This window comes from Formica exsecta, unplaced genomic scaffold (assembly GCF_003651465.1).
Source record: "Formica exsecta isolate Colony F162 unplaced genomic scaffold, ASM365146v1 scaffold191, whole genome shotgun sequence".
In the NCBI taxonomy this organism is placed as follows: domain Eukaryota; kingdom Metazoa; phylum Arthropoda; class Insecta; order Hymenoptera; family Formicidae; genus Formica; species Formica exsecta.
This window is the reverse complement of record NW_021849211.1, coordinates 598,586-617,735: the sequence shown is the minus strand read 5'-3', so window position 1 is coordinate 617,735 and position 19,150 is coordinate 598,586. Positions and strand designations below refer to the sequence as shown.

Sequence of the window (19,150 nt, the reverse complement as noted above, 5' to 3'; positions counted from 1 at the left end):
AAAAAGACCTGACCTACATAACATTTTAATTAACAAAAAAAAAATAATGACAATTAAAAAAAAATAAACATTGAAAAGTAGTAAAGCTGTACAAGATTATCATTTAGGTGATTCTGAAATCTAAACAAAGAAAAGTATGAAATAATACTATATATTATACATATACAATATATAAAAGTTTACAAAATATTATTTATTTATAGCATATAACAAATATCTATGAAAAATATATATAATATAAATATATATTTTCCTCTCTTCAAATATTTTATTTTTTATAAATAAAACATAGTTAGTAATATTTGATTTTCGTGTGTGCATTTGAAAGTAATCCGATTATAAACAATTTACGTACTATGAAAAGAATCACAACTACATCATCAAACTCCTAAACAATCGTACATTGTAAAATTTTTTTGCTCACATGTTAAGGATTTAATGAAATTTGTCATCGGATAGTAATCATAAATAACATACGTGCGTGCACGTTTGTGAAAAAAAATGGCTAATGTAATCTTTATGTAAAAACGTGCAATGCACAATTCCATAAAATTTTGCAAATTTTGACTATAAGTTAAATGTGTGTTTCCTGAAATGAATGTATTATAACATGTATAATTAAAACCGCATGTCGCATTGTATTTATTTTACGCTAAAAAGGCGTAGATTTGTAGATATATTTGCATTTATAAATTTAATATGGGTATGTGTGTGTTTTGCCTGCTTCAAATTAATAACTTTACATATTACGGCATGGTCTAAATTTTTTTATAAAATGTTATCATCAAGATGACAAAAGATATTATCGGTAGATGAACCTTATTGCTTGCAAAAATCTGACAGTTCCTAGAAAACTTTCTTGCGCATGTCATTTAGATGCGACATCAATATTAATAATATTCATTCGTCATTTCATAGGCTCCCCTAAGACATGTTTCCGAAATTCTCCTGCATGATAGAAGATCATGCATAATCCGCACAATAGCAGCCATGACAATCGGAGATTACGGGATCTAGAGGCACATTCATTGCGATGTGTCGTACATGATAAACAGCGTGGAGATGTACGCCTGTATTGTTTTACTAATGCAGGATTTCGAATGGCAGGCGTGATTGCAAAACGAAAAAATAACATTAAGTTGTAAATGTCGGTTGTCAAATTCGATCGCCAGCAACAGGGATCTCCTTCATCATTATATACTAAAAAGCGCACAAATAAATTAATCAATTTAAAGAATAGGTAATTCTTTTTTGTCGGGGAAGCGTAAACAAACATCAGCTTTGCATATATCCCATGTGTTTATTATATATTACAATTTGTACAATTTTTTTGCGCTTGATTTAGTCTCGATTTAATTTTAAAAGTTCTAAAAGAAATCGCAACTCGTTTATTCAATACTTTCGAACGAACAGATCGTTAAAGCAGCATTCTTGGTAATTACTCTGCTGTACAAAAAGCTGCTGCTATATTCGTCCCAACTTTAATGAATTCTTCTCCTTGCCAAAGCTATCATCTTGCTATAGTTATACTAAATATCTTTGCATCGTAATTTCATTATTTTATAGATATATGCAAATGTGCTAATTCTAAATCTTAATCTTTTATAAGAATTGTATTATATTAAAATCAAAATCAGTTTTCTTTTGACGATGATCAATCATATAACTTTTATTTGACATATCAATAGTATTCAAGTAATCCAGGCAATTAAATATTATTATTTTTTATATATTTTTGTCACATTTATCTTATTTCTCTATTAATATTATCTTGTTCGTACATAGATACATTTAATAGATATTTTGATAAAGTATTTTTAATTTAATTCCAAATATCTTTACAAAATCTATTTCCAATTGATAGGAATTACAAATATATTAAGCATTTAAAAAAAAAACTTTTTCTATTATTAATAAATTATCCTTGTTATTGATAGAAATATTCGCGATGTTCGAGGGCGTTCACGATCTTGATTGGTACACACTACAGACTGCTGGGCACAAGAGAGCCAAATTGGATGCTTTATTTTTATTCTGCTGTTTGTGTTCGACCATACTTCTCACAAACAGGACGTCTGTCGCAGGCGGACAGGGACATATTGACCCTAGCACGTCGCGCGGTTTGCGTTAGGTTTTACGGCAAGGTGATTCTGCGATACGCGCAGATATCCGTGAGGTTCCCAACGCTCTCGTTAGCATCGAGATCCAAGAGGACAGAAGTTCAATAATTGGTATCCGCGGTGTACATGTATCAACGATGAGTTTCACTATTTCTCTCTCTGATATTAACGTTTGCGTGAACATCGTTATCAATACATGCGTGGCGTGGCGTATTCGCGGGCGATCATTGAGTTTCCGTTGATTTCGCTAACACAAAAATCTGAAAACATTGTATTAAAAACCACAGAGATTTTAATTTACACACCACGTGAAAATAAATTTATTTATAAACTATGTTTCTGTTGTAAAATCAGTGTTGGACATTTAGAGTAAATACAGTGGTCTATATTTTTTGGCGAAGGGAAAAAGGAATTACGTTCTTCCTTTTTAGTTTCTCTCTTTTCTCTTTATATTCCGAAATAGCAAAACTATTATATTAAATAGTATACTAATATAATTTATTTTCAAAATAGCATTATTCCTTCTGATTATAAATTTATACACGTACTACACCTCGGAAATAGGTTTAGGTTGCACTAGAAGTTCTATTCACGTGTATACATATATTGATAATCTAGAGCGTATTTCATCCTCTGTGCGATACATAGTATCACAACTTGAATTGCGTGAGAAGGATATGTGCTTTAGTGTGATATTACACACTCTATATGTTCTTTCTGAAATGAGTGTAATACACATACACACACGGATGTTAATAACGAAGTTACTGATGCATCTTACCTTATAATAAGATGCAGGAAACACGAGATGATGTTTAGAAATCCTTTGAAAAGATACGTCGATGCTTTGTAATGGAATATCCAAAGGAAGATCTAAGAATCCTACATTCCATCGCTTGCTAAGTCGTTCAATCGAATCGTCGGAGAAAGTTCGAGCGGAACTAGTTTGATGAAAGCGGAAATTGATGCGTCAGAGAAAGCTCTGATGATCTTAGTAGTGAAGTCAAGCGTTCACACAAATCCTACTCAGCTTATCAATTTATCCAATTTGCGAGTAATATTGAAATCGTGGATATATTTTATAAGCCAATTGGATGAATTTTGTGGGTGAACTTTCGTTATTATAAATTATGATAAAGCAGATAATAGAAAATCCATACGCGTGTATGCTTTTTCACATTAAATCATTCTATGAGAAAATGCATATTCTATGAGAATATGCATTAATAATTACTTTACTCGTTCTTGAACGTTAAATATTACACTAACAAGAGAAGAAAAAAAGAAACGGGAAAGATCGATATTAAAAATTAATACAAAGTAAATATCATTAATATGGATAATAAAAAGAAGTTTTTTAAGAATACTAAATTTACTTGCTAGGAATAATTTTGCTGAATCTATCAATTATTTTTCTACAATAGTTAACTATTTCGCTATATATTGACGGCAAAATATATTCGTTAAAACTGAATTAATTTGCTTTAGAAACAAATTAAATTTGTTTCAACAACCAATTGATATTTCTATCAATATTACACACATAATAAATGTATCAAGACTTTTCAACAAAATTGATTATGTTGTAATATTAAATAATTAATTGTAATAATAAAGTTTGATTGCTTTTATATCGAATATATAACAATAGTTTTACTGCGATAGAAAGACTCATTTTCAGCGCGTACTATATACGCTACATTGATTAATAGATATTTAAATTGATTGGTTGTTATTGCTTGCGTTATGTTAACAAGAAAATGTTGGAGTAAAAAGCTTGAGCTGTTGTGCGCAGTTACGAAAATTTTAACCGTCGTGACGCATTATTTAGCAGACGGTATACCATAAATGTTGAAATATACATCGCGAACATGTCTCCTTCGAAATACACAAGGAAACTCACTGCTATCTCTATGAGTTCCTTTAGCAAGCTCTCGAGTCTCAAATGCAGCTAAGAGGATACTTGCTTCTGTTCACTTAGGTTAAATGAACACTAGACAGAATGACAAATTTCTTAAGCAAGATATATAAAATGATAACTGGTAATATTATAAAAATATATTAATAAATTTGAATATAAACTAATTATTAGTAATAAAACTTGCGCGCACTTATTTTATATGTTAAATAAAATATTAGCTTATTGCATTTACATTACATAAAAATAAATATATAAATTATATGTTTCCTATAAATTATCTATAAATTAAAAAAAAACGATAAATTATAAATTTTAATAAATAGTAGAATAATAAAATAGTAAAATTGTGATAAATTTTTGAGATTACTATTAAATTTGTTCAATATTTGATATATTAATTATTATATATTATTATCTGCTTTCTCAAACACATACGTACGCATACATATATATTTAATAATATATTTAGAAAATTTTAACATTTCTCAAGTTTTATTTAAGTAAACGATACTAGGCAAACACAAATAGAAGATTGCAGTCTATTGCTTCATGATTGTGTATTGTATGTTTGCCAGGACGTATACTGTTCACTGGTTTCTCTGTACAGTGTTTGATTTGAATTCACCGATTACGTTGGATCGAGGAAACCCCCGGGGCGGTTTATCATAACGTGTCCCAAGTTAAAGGGATATACGTATATCATACCGCTTATGTGATGTCCTCAATAATTAGTTTGAAAGCGTATAATTAGCATGTAACTCAGCCTTGTTGCTGAATTTTGGCAAAATAAAGTAAGAAAATAAGCAGAAAATAATTCTACCTTTTAAAAATATATCTCTAATTCTTATAAAAATTATTAAGCTATGGATTTTATTTACAATTATGTAGATATTCGAATCTGTTCTGTTGATTTCTTGCAAATGTAAATCATATCAGATATGTAAAAATATTTTTGTTTTATAATAAGCTTTTGTTTCTTTTTTAACGAACATAGAAATGCAGTTAAATCATAAAACAATATATTATTCTATATAATATACTTTCTTAAATAGAATCAGTGTATTATCACTGATAAACAGTGGTTTCAGTTATAAGTATAGCATTGAAAAAAGTAAAATCTCACTACCATAGAGGAGAGTCAATTAATCATAGTGATTCTTCAACAAAATCTCACTATCATAATTAGTGAAACATAAAACGGAAGAGCAAAATGTGAATGTTCTCACTGAAAATCAATGAAATACTTACTGATCTTCGATGAAATCTTGCCATTGTTTTAATCAGTGACATTTTTATTAATTCAATTTAAGAGAATATATATATACATATATATATATATATACATCAATAGTTGTATTTTTTATCGTTTTTACTATTTTATTATATGATTAGAAAAAATAACATAATTCTTAGAAATAGCATTAAAATATATATTTGATATTGCTTCTGAAATACTTTGAAATGAACAGTGACTGATAAAATATAACTTCAGTAAGGATATTTTTAATTATATCTATTTAATTTTTTTATATTTAATAATAATGTAGTTCAAATTTAGATTCCGGCTTTAATAAACTGCAATATCTATGATATCTAATTATACTCCGGAAACTTAACGTTCGACTCTTAAGAAAGTTTGCTTTGCAGTAAACAAGTATTCTACGAGAGTATGCATATCAACGTTTTCGCAATATTGCATCAAATTTCCGCGACAGAAACTTAAGTAGTTCTAAAAATATTATATATATATGTATTTAGTCTGTACGGACTTTATACCGGAAAAAATGTATGGATATTTTTTTTTTTTTTTTTTTTTTTTTTTTTTTTTTTTTTTTTTTGCCAACAGTATCTTAATTCTTCGTTGCGAAGAGCAAAAGGAGCAGCTAGAGATATATGAACGCGTAGGAGGAACGAAGTAAGAAGGTGCTGCATAATTTTTGAATTATTCACCAAGAGTGCTTCTGGCGCGTCAAAGGGATTCGTAGCTATTCGATATTCTTCAGTCGACCTCGCTCAAATATATTGTACATTATAGTGACGTAGTGAGGGTCCAGTGAGATCCTGCACGGACAAATGAGAATCTTCCAGCTGTCGCTTCGCGTGACGAAGGTTTCAATGATTAGCGATTTTCGTTTAATTAAATACGTCTTTTATTATATATATAATCACACGTTTATAATGCTACGGCCTTTATAATGTTATCAGCGTATTGTGTTTTATGTACTAAAAACAAAAGGTACTAAGCTTCGATAAAATTGCGGTAAACGACAAACTTGTATTTCTTTTTGGAGTTTCGTGTCATAATATGTGTTTAATGCGCGTTCTATGCTTAAAAAAACTAAAGTTTGTTGAAGCAAGTAGAATGTTGGTGCAGTAGAATGTTATTAAAAACTTGAATTACCGTACATACGGGTCATAATATAGCGAACAGCTGCTTGTTATTCGAGATTGGCTTCTTGTGAAACAGAACAAGGAAAAAAATGATAATAAAATATGTAAAGATAAAAGAAAAGCTTCTTTCTCTCACTTTGCATATACATATATATGATATATTATTGTAATACTTTTGATTAGAGAAAATTGGCCGAATAAAAATTTGTAAAAATTAAATATAAATCTTTAAATGAAAATTATATGATAGTTGGATCAAAATTCTCTCTCTAAAATTCTTTGATATTATTTAATATTGTAGAACTAAGATAGTATCCCTAATCATAATAAAACAATATCGAATAATTAAATAATTTCAAAATAATATTAAATAATTCTAAATACTTATTAATACTTGATTAAACGTTATCTCTATCGCCACGACTTATCAAATCGCAACGATATTCGTGATAATAATGCCAGATCAGTACTGAACTATGCGAGAATTTCGTGATTATCTAAATTTGTACCAAGTTAACCAAAGTACCACGACGTTTCCAGTCGCCCAGTCCACATAGATTTCTGCTATCAGCCCGCCCACTCTTCTCGCTTTACCACGTGCTACTGGGTGGATAGGTAAATTTAATCTGATTCCAACTCCAGGTCCTAACTGCGTATTCGAATCCCGTTGAGTTAGCCTGATCCGTCACCCGCGTTCCACGACACTCGCAGAAAGGGCCGCAGCGTGCAATTATTTGAATTACTTCGAGTTACCTCGTTTCTCACTGCGAAAATTAGAAAGCATCTCTAGCGGCTTCTTGCATCAAGAAGGAACGACATCTCGCTATATCAGATATTATGAGTTTGTCGTGAAATTAGAAAGGAATAACTATATCACATATCTTTTCTCTCTCTCTATAATTTTTATTATATGTATATTGCATAAGAAATACTTTAACCATTTTTTACTTTGAGAAAGCCTTCATTTTTGTAACATATCTAGAAGATGTATTAATTGAATAAATTTAAGTATGAAAATGACTAACTTACAGCGGAGTCATTTCATATAATTAATGTTGGTGGTCGATTGTGATCTTTACAGTGCGCCGTACTTGCATGATCTCTACGACTCACGTATGCAATTTTACATCGCCAAAATTGGCACTGCTCTTGACAGATTTAACCTCGGCAAGTTTAACGACCACCATCATTTCGAGCCCGTTTGCATGCAATTTTCAATGGGAACGATATTTACTCTTCTACATATACTTTTGGCGTGCGGTATGTATGCCTGCAATACCTTCCGACGTAGAAATATCATCATTTAAGTACTTCGCATATTTTACTGCACTTATCTATAATCAGTTCCTGGCAAACTTTCCATTCGTCAAGTGCATACTGAATCGTTTCACGCAAGAAATGAAGAGTTTGTGTAATAAATTTTATGTAAAAATTTAAAACCACAATTGCTCTAACCGTCGAAAAAAGAATTTATAAGATAAATTGCAGCAAAAAATGTAATTTAATATGACAATTAGACGTTTTTAAGTTAGTAATTTATTTTATGAGTATTTTGATAGACTGCTTGTAGTGGCTTGAAAAGTATCAAACATTAAATTACCGTTTACAAAAAAATAAAGAGCTGCACATAGCAAAGAAGAGAAAAATCCGTACATCTCATTCGTTTATAATATAAGAATCATTGGCAAAGATTACTGTAATCTTGGAAACTTGTTCTATACAGCTTTCCGCGTCCATCAGTTAAAATGTCAAATGATTTGCGGATATAAAATTCACCATCATTCCGCTTAATGGCTTTTTAATGTCGTTCTCGGAATTTCTGATGGCGATAACGATTACATCGTCAGACTGTTGATTGCTTTAATAATGTCATAAAAACTCTTATTTCTTCGTGGTTTTTAATGAGGTTCTATTATTCTCAGATCCACGCTAAAGCAAGACATATTAATTAAATCCTCAAGAACAAGTTTCTTTTTTTTATTAATTCCAAAGTTTGTTAGTTCCGAAAAATAACATAAATTATATAGTAGTTCCCTACATTTATTCTAAAACAAATAAACATATTATGAAAAAATTTTTAATTATTACATCCGTTTGTATTAAGATTTTTAACATCAATAGACAATTACTAATAAGAAAAATACAATTCAGCAAATTATTTCTTCTAATCTTTTTGTGTAATAATTGTATAGATATTTTATTTTTATATTTTTCTTTGTTATAAAAGTATGAACAAATTTTATTAAAATTTTATGCACACACACGCGTTTTTGAAGAAATCAACTTTAACAGCCACATATCGTAGCAACAATATACAGTTTTACATTATTCCTGCATTTATTTTTGTGGTATATTTTTCTGTATAAAACAAGATTACGAGATGAAATGCATCATTCGCATTGCATCAACTTGCATCATATTTCTCTACTAACACAATAGATATAATGCATAAAACATAATCGCATTGGTGTTTCTTCTCCATTTTCGACAAATGGTACGTTTCTTTTATTCAACCGAAACTATGTTATGTCTCGTAAATGTATCTCTGGATGTTTACAACGTATCATCCAGGTAAAACGCGCACGCTTTAAAGTACGCTAGAACGAAGCAAGGAGAGATGAGAGATGAGACGAAAATGAGAAAATAAAGAGCGTCCCTCTAGAAATACTTTTAGTATCTATCAATCATCGGTAGGTCTGAAAACAATTAATTTGCCACACAACGGGATCGAAAAGCCAAAGCGTAATTCCAACTACCCTCGATCGATCATCCCTTTGCGCAACTAGTTTTGTCTTAATGATGCCATTTGCCTCATCTCTCGTTCTTCTTTCCGCCAACTACTTACAATCCCGATTGATTCTTGAAATGCTTGTACGGAAAGATCTCATTCACCCCTATAGGACAGATTCTCATATCCCTTATTGCTTTTCGCGTTTGCTTCGAGACTTTTATTTCGCTTTTCCATCTGGTTCTCCATCTTTTCATTTTCCTTTCTCCTACGCTTCTCGGCCTCACAGTATCTTTATCCATAGGTCTAACTTTAATGATTATATCAATTCCAAATCAATTTTAACAACAGCCTTTGTACCTCATTCGCCTCTATCCCACCGCCGTCGCGTCATTGAATTACAAGAATCGCTTGGAGTACTGCAGCCGTTCGATACGGGAATTAATGGAAGCGCCGTTACCCATTTAAGTGCTCGATATGATAGCCGACGTTGATGGAAAATACAGTCACTAGAAAACTATACCGCCTTTGACATATATCGATAATCCATCTTGCCGTTTTAGTATTTGCTATTATTCCTCGGATGACAATACGCTGTCACAGTGTCGAGTTACTTCTCGAATGACATAAAAAGCATGTTCACATGTTTAATATTGCGATACGATTCTTTTTCTCTCTCTTTTTCTGTCTCTTTGTTTTCCTTTCTTTCATTGTAACAGAAATAAATTTTCAACTTAATATGTTTGCGAAAGTTACATGGATGAAATAGAAATATTCAGTAATAACGTGCTTTTAGCATAACATTTGCTGTTTCCATTATGATTGTTCATACTCGTATATAGTTTCATTTATTTTAATTTATTAACTTTCTTGTTAAAATTTTATAAAATTTATTATATTAAAACTTTTTATATATACGAAACAAATTACTATCTGTAAAAACTTATTTTAATTGTTTTACTTTGTATGGCAGTCATTACATTCGTATATTTAAAGTTGAAATATTTTACGTAAATCCATTAATAAAATCAACAGTCAAGTGTCATATTTAGATAGAGGAATAAAGTTATTTGAAATCAATACATATCGGAAAAATTTATGACGCGGAAATCTCATCATATTTATTGTAAAAAAAATTATATTGTTTCACGATTGTTTAGAGAAGAATATAGTATATATATATACACACACACACACACACACACACACACACACATATATATATATATTTATATATTTACTGGTTGGTAAATATATCAAAGATTCATTAAAATATGTTATTAATTCTTTTATTGCAATTATCTATTCTATCTTCCACTAATAAATTCTAGATACACGATCCTCTCAGCAGAAATTAATTGCATTTTTGAGATAATCCATCAAATCGAGATAAGCCATCATATTGCTTATCATCGCATAGAATCAATGCAAACTAATTTAGTGTCCGGGGCCGACCGTATACTATACAATATATATCATTTAATTAGCATGAAAAACTATAATATAATTTGCAAAATTGTAAGCGAAATATGTGTGAGCTTAAGAAAAGATTACTTTTCTAATAGATATATATATTTGTAAAATTTAAATATAATGCATAAATAATTCTTCGCGCATACGTAGTTCGCGGAAAATTAATAGCATCATTGTCTGATAGGTTTTCGACATTGATGCTCTGCTCACCTATAGTCTCTCTCTCTCTCTCTCTCTCTCTCTCTCTCTCATACCTTGTCCGTGTCCTTCATGTCTCGTATATGGCGAGTGTTCCGTATATATTCTCATCGGTCGATCGTGTTATGTACGACAATCGAGTACATTATATCGAGTGCATTAAAGTGAATATACGACGATGCGATGCGTAATGAATGCGCCTCCTTCTCGCAGCAAGAATTCGCAGCAGGTTTCTCATTTGCTTTACATGTGGTCACATTTGTGCGATTTAACCATAAGTACACCAAGAATGCCGTTAATTAATGGTTGCCAAATTGATAACCGACTTGTATGCGGATTGTCGTTTGCTGCATTTGTCGCAAGCATTCTGTGTGGCTTAATGTTCCATTGTTCGGTATATTCTATTGCTAACCATCCATTATTGTCCACTTGTGTGGCGCGTATCATATTCGCTCCCGCGAGAGATAGGTCGTTCTGCGCGACTAGTATAATATCCGGCTCTCGATGAAATATTGGACTTGTTTTTCTAATCAGATGGTTTAACGTAGGGTGAATCAGGGGGATAATTTTAACAAATATTACATCATCATGATATTCTCTAAAAAAATTATATTATATTGGTATCTCTTATAAAATATTTATTATTTATACATAATTTTTATAACGATTTTATAATATGTCTCATTATTGAAAGAAATTTTATATCATTATTGTACAGATGTGCTTCTGATGGTAAAAAGTGTGTGGCATTGTTAGCAAGAATATTTGAATCAGCGTTTTCAGCGACATAGAAACTTGATTGATATCGCCGAAGACGACACATATCTAACGTTAGTCAAGCATGTGAATTTCTCATGTTACCTTCCTGTCTAATTACATTACTATGCACGATGGCCACAAGTGGCATGATCACAAATATGCACGTTACAGGGGTTTGATCGAAAGTGCCATTATCTCGATGATCCCATATTAAATTACACAGAATTTCCAGTTTATGTAAAATGTATGCAATGTAATTGCAAACTCTAATTATATTTAAATTTACTATATAAACTTATTGCTAATCCAAAACAATTAGAAAATATTTCTCTCTTTAAAGGATTATTTTAAATAATAATAACTATAGTATAATATATTATGATAAAAAATGTAGCACAATTTTAATTCTATTTATATTACTCTACTTGATAAAAACCGCAATTTTTTAAATACATTATTCATTGTGTCGAATTCGATGAAATTTCTATTAGCAGAGTTTTTGAGATAATACTTTTATTTGCAACATTATTGTCATGATGCTTGCTTTTAAATAGCAAAAATTATATGTTATTATTTCTAATTTCTACTAAATCTATATTTATATGCACTCATCCGAAATACTGAAAAATTGTACATCTTTATTTATTTTTTATCTTTAAAATTTTGTTGTAAATATACAGATTAATTATAATAATTTCTTAGAAATAAATAGATTTTTTACTAAAAAATATAATTTTTTTAAAGATTTTTAATTAACTATAGAGACAACATTCATATATACACCGAAGAGAAAGAAATTGCCTCATCTTTTTTACACAGAGTAGAAAGTGCCTAAGTGATCTTTTTTACAAAAAACTGTGTATCATTCTCTTTTAAAAAGGTTAAGTAATTTTTACACTTTTTTCAACAATTAATATATGTAATGTATAATTATAACCAGTAAATTGTACTTCTAAATTGAAGTAATTTCTCATATCATTATGCTTAATACTTCGTTGGATCCATTAAAACGTGTTAATATGTTTGTGTATCCCATATTAGTTTCGAGAGGCACCAACATGTAACATCATACAATTTCTACTGAATGCTATCATAGCAGCATCGCGTACATTATTCCTTCCGAGATAATATATTGAACGAGGCGTTATCTCGCTAAGCGAGACACTTACTTATGATCTCTTCTTCTAGATGAGCGATTTATACCGGCGTACTTTTTAAACAGACACTTATAAGTTAGTTAACTATTACACTCGACAAGTAATGCAATTAATATAAAGTATCTATTTCATCATACGAATCTTTCAAACTATTTGCATTGTAACGTCGCAATATCCGCCACTAGTGCAAATTGTGATTTAATGGCCATCCTAAAATGGTGATTGTTATATATCGCATTGAATAACTTGAGCAGATCCTATAAAGTGAGAACGTTTTAAAGTAAAGAAAATCTAGATTTTTATGAAAGATCTGGTAGTCTGTTAGCTATAACGTTACAGTCGATTTGAACATTTATGTCGGTTGTAATACAAAAAATAGCAACAGATTAGTATTATCTTATGCGCTTCTAAAATTCGAACTGTAGAACTACAACAATTTACTTCTGTGTATCAATAATTAACAATATTGAGAAATGTGTTTTTAACGTAATGCAAAATTCGTAATATGCAAATTGAAAATTGTACCAATACGGCTTAAAATATCTAATATCACACAGATTATTAAATAATATATATATGTAGTTCGAGAAAATTCTATTTAAATTCGCATTAATTGTAAGATTAAGGTATACACAAAAAATGCGCATTAATTTAATACAAGTTACAATTAAATACCAATGACATACCATTTATACCATTTAATATTGTTTGGAATATATACATTAAGTGATTGATATAGCCTATTTGTTTTACACAAGGCAATTGATTTGAAAAACAGCTAGTAGCTTGTTTGCATAACATGAAAACGATATATCCAGAACACTGATTCTGTTACATTTAGAAACATTTACGTCATTGTAAAAATATATATTTCAAAAAACATACAAGTTTTTCGCGTTTTATTTTATAACAAAGAGAATTGTGCAGGATATATACATATGTCAAAATAAAAGAGAATTGTGTTAACAGTTAAATATGAAATAATTTAATGATATAAATAAAAGAAATATTGTTTTTTTTATATATTATTGAATGTATGAGAATCAATGTAATTATAACAGCGATTTATATAAAAAAACATTTTGAATATAATTTTACGAGGCTTTAAAATGGTTTTCTGTTTAAGAGAAAGAAAATTTATATATTACCTATTATGGCAAAATTAAAGTCGATGCCACATTACAGAATTTTTTATGACAGCAAACTATGTTTTTGTCAAAATTAATGCGACATAAAGTTTGAAAATGTGATGAATCTTGCGTGAACTTAAAAGCATCAACGCAGACGAGCGATTTTGACACATCGAACGGATGAAATGCGCTTAAATTACTTTGGCCTAGATGCTCCATTGACATTTTGGCCGCGATTCAACTTTAAACGAGGACACACTGCGACATCCGGCAGACTAGCCGTGTTAGGATTTAAATGGCCGTAGGGCTAATTAATAGCACGCCATCGGAAATTTATTACGTCAACGGTTATGTTTCAAAGAAGCACGCTCGCTCGTAACGGCCGTCGTTGACAAACTTAACAAACTGCCGTTGACAAAAGGGACTCGCATTTCAAGTGCGGCGACGGCGAACAAAGTTACAAACTGGCGAAACTTCATGCTGACGAAGCCGCAAATACTTTCGTTGGCGTGTAACAAAAAAAGTTTAATTTTGCGAGCTCACCGAAACAAATTTTGCGGCGGTTGAGAAGTTCTTCTCGCCGAGCTAAAGAGTTACGCTAAATTCGTCGGTTTTTTCTATTACAAGCGTTGCGCACAAAATTTTCGTAGTTCTTTAAAGAATGTTTTCACATTTTTTATGAACTCACATTCTTGAAAGTCACGTCATTACTTACATATTTCTTTCTCGTAGTTACAATGTTATATGGATCTTAGTTTTTATTATATACACATATATAAATTAATCTAATTTAATAATTTACATACACTTTATGAAAAGAAACAGTAGTTTATAAAACCTATTATATTTTGATATTTTGCTTCGAGTAGTATATAATGTTTATTGCTATGAAACAAATGTAACACTTGCATAAAAAAAACGTCAAATAATAATGATTAATGGCAAAATTATCATCTTAAAAAAAAACATTTGTATTGTTTTATTCTCTGTGTCTGTTTCAACTTTTATATAAAATACAGAAAAATCTTTGAAGAGAATCAGAATATAAATATATATATTTAACATTAACACATACATTTATGTTATTACTATATTATTTCTACTATTATTCTACTATATGCATTACTATATTAAAGAGAGAGAGAGAATTGCGCTATTTCCTTTACAATATTCCAAGCACATATAATTTTTTGTAGTATGCCAGTTTAATTTTTAAATTTTTCATTTTTTATAATTTTTTGTCTATATGCATATCTGTGTGTACATATAAGGTCTGAGGTCTCGTTATTATAAGTTAATGATACCACATGGGATATAGTTCGCGTATTCCATATGGACAAGGAAGTCTACGACAAGTTTCGATTAAATGTAGTAATGAGGAATGTGAAATATCTCTCGAGACACTATTATTTCCATCTTCCATATAGAATTGCATTCTGAACATACCTCATTATGTTTTTATCGGAAAAGTCTATATATATGTACATATACATATTCATATATTGTAAATTATTTGTTTTTTATGCATTGTCACATTTTTATTTAATTGCCATAATATAATATTTGACATGATATTTGATTACACACATATATTGTGTAATATAATCAAAGCACACAACGCATTTTCAAAAATAATGTTTATAAATCTATCTCTGTCAATAAAATTAAATTATTAATACAGAAACCAAATTATTAAATAAATCTAACACAAATTCAATTTTAAAATTATTAATCTTTCTATAGTAAAGCTATATAATGCGTATAAATAATTATTAATATTAAAGCATAAAGCTGTTATTGCAAATTTAACTGATAAAATGAAGATTTATATATTGAAGAGATAAACTGGTCGAGAGTTTCGTCAATGTAGAACCAGAAACGATTCACGCAGTAATTTGAAATTATGTGGGTAATTAAATAATTTATCATGGTAAATGGCATAACATGATATGGGGAAACAAGTTTAGTTGGGCTCGCATGTAATTCATGGCACGGCATCGCATGCGGCCGGCTCTTTCGTCATTGAAACTCTGACACGCTCATAAACACAGAGCTCATTCGCTCATAAACACCGCATGCTTATCGTGTAGGCCTGTTAGAACCCAATTATGGGTCCGATCGCAATCGAACGCCGCATTCGCTAAAAACACGCAGAAACTCGCTGATCTTATATGTATATAAATGGAAATATACCGCTTTTACCGCAAACGGTGTAACGCTCTGATAGGGTGTGTAACAAGCAAAGTTACGGCGAAAGGCGATAATAATTACTGTTGTATACTGTCGCAGAAATTTAATTCGCACTAGTTTTTAAATAAAAATATTACAGTGCATATTGTTAACTTATTATGATTATTAAAAAAACAAGATAAGAATTGGAATAAATAAGAATAAAAAATGATAGGGTTAATAGATAAATTATTCACAATTCGAGCAATAACGTAAGAGATTGACACACATGTAAATATATATAATAACAATATAATAAATATTTAATACATAGACATAAATAATAAAGTTACTTAAATTAAGTTTATCTGTAATATCCTAGCTTATATATAATAATGAATATTGTATTTAGTATTATTAATTATTATTAATATAATATTGCTATGAATAGAGATTGGAGTCTATATTTTTATCTTATAATTTTCAGTTTGTTAGAATAAACATCGTATAAAATATTATTGTTAATTACAAATAATTAAAATAAAAATAATATAAAGAAAAAAAATAAAAATATTTAAAAAACGTGTTAAGTAACGTTTATTATGAAAAATGTTGATAATAAACATTTTAATAACATCATTTTGTTTAATACCAAAACTAATAAATACCGCAAAAACAACTAGATTCTGGGGAAAGATAAGGGCAACAATGTTATGTAGTATATGTACAACTAGGTAATCCAAGTTTTCCGGAAAACTGATGAAAATAACGGTAATAAGCAGCTTGGAATATGCAATTCATGCGATTCATGCGTGTATTATGGCATGTGGGAATATACCTATATTAGACTACGTACTAATGCATATCGTCGCGTGTATATACCCTTGTGTGCCGTGGATATTATTTCACATTCATACGTGTATGTTTACCGCGGGGCACATCCTGAGCCGCATATATAACCGAGAGTTACAGAAGCGAAAATTTCCCGCTTCGTGTACGCCGCGAAAGCGTAACGTGTTCATACTATTTTTCTATTCCTTTTACCAAGGAAAAAGACGACATTACGTGTACCACAGATTGCACATATTTAAATAATTTTAATTAAATCTCTCTTTGTTTCTTGCTTGGGTTTTGATCTTTTACCCCTTTTATGTGCTTTTTCTCACACATATTAGAACACATAAGAGATTCTGGGTGCAATTTCATATGTCAAAGAAAGTGATTTTAGAATATTTAGAAACGTTATTAGAAATTCTTTTAATGTATACTATGTTAAAAATATTTTTTAATAAGCGATATTATTAATATTTTTTGAAAATCTATTTAATAGCTTTTCTTATTAGCAAATAAAATAAGCGGAGACCCGTACAGTTATCTTTTAAGATTTTTACAAACTAAGCATTAAGTTTATGAGATTGCAGACATATAATTTTCTGTGCATATGCATTTGGCATAAATTTTTCATTTTTTAAACGTGCAATAGCGTATGAAAAACAACTGAGAAAGGATGATACAAATTTTTAATGTATCCAAGCGATGGTCTTGTTAAAGGAATAATGGCCGAAAGAAGATCCGCATACAGAGAGATAGACATAGTCAACACAATATTTCAGAATTCAAATTTGATTTTGCAATTTCCGAATGCAAAGTTGTAATTCAGAGAGATATTTTTTCTATGAATAATGTATACATTAAAAAATTTAGTACAGAAATATATATGCAGTTAAATAAAAAGTCCTAAATCAATAAATATGTAAAAATCAATACAATAATCACCAGAAATTTTCTATTATATATCGGAGCTGCTCATTTAAACGTTTCACGGGTAGAAACATCTTTACAAAAATGAACGTGAAAACAGATATGTGACCGAGTGTTTTAAACGGATTATGATCATAGGTTATTTCGCACACAAGGCACGAATATTGCAAATAAATCAAAATTCTTCCAGCTTCCGCTGTAAAAGATGCTCATAGGTACCCTTTTTGAATAAAAAAGGCAGAACGACGCGAAATGGAGAAAAACCAGTGTGAGATGCTAGAAAGATAAAGCTTTCGATCGATCGATTGGATAATCCATTTTGATTACAAACTAGAACTTAAGTAATTTTTTTGTTTTGTTATCAAATGGTTCATTTTTTTTAAATAAACATGAGACGAACGCATCGCACAATTAGTCTCAAATAATGAAATTATGATATTTTATCTTGCTTTATTTTTTTATTACTAATTTTTAATTCTAATTTTTTAATACTTTATTTAGTACTTTTTTAATCTAAAATAATTACAATAAAAAGTAATCTGCATATCAAATTTTGATCGTAAATGATTTCAAATATTGAATATGTATAATTAGAAAAAATACATTTATTACAAATTACTTTAATTCAAAATCTATACTTTCCCACTTTCTTATCAATTTAAACTTTATATATTTACATAAACAAATATAAATTTTAAGCAATTTATTAATTTAATAGTAACTTCTTTTTACTATTGTGTTTATATTCCACACGAGAGAACTTCATGTAGAAAAATCGGGCCAATCTTATTGTGTAAGATACATTTTGTGAAGCGCGGCGTACAGAAAATTTGAAATAAATAATCGCCATTGTAATATAGGCCGCAGCGATAAACCGCATCGCACATATTGTACCAACAACGCGCGATGTAATCAGAATGCAGCGGATCGTCCGCTTGAAAAATGCATTTGGTCCTCGTCTAAATTCGCTGGCAGCCGTGCACAATGTTTGTCCAGTGATGTGAAAAATCGCGCGCAACATACTATCGTTTCGTGAGCGCGTGATTTTCGCATGAGATTGCTACGAAAAATGAATGAAAGAGAATATTTTCGAGAAACATACGAATGTATTACCAAAGCATATGTATTATCATAAGCTCGATTAACAAACTACATTAAAATCTGCAATATCGCTGAAATTAAAAATATATTTGTTGATATTATGTAAATACTGATTTATGTACTACAATTAATTTATTACAGAAAGACTAAAGAAAGAGAGAAAGAATCAATATATGTTTTTAAGTATAATGATATTTATTATTTCGAATAAAAAATGTTATAATATTTATTTTTATAATATA

The 19,150-nt window shown here is 29.8% G+C and overlaps 1 protein-coding gene across 3 annotated transcripts in view; it reads left to right on the top strand.

Moving 5' to 3' along the window:
* Positions 1 to 19,150, top strand: part of LOC115233762 (dopamine D2-like receptor) — a 210,876-nt gene that overhangs the window by 173,334 nt on the left and 18,392 nt on the right. The gene's annotated exons all lie outside the window — the stretch shown is intronic.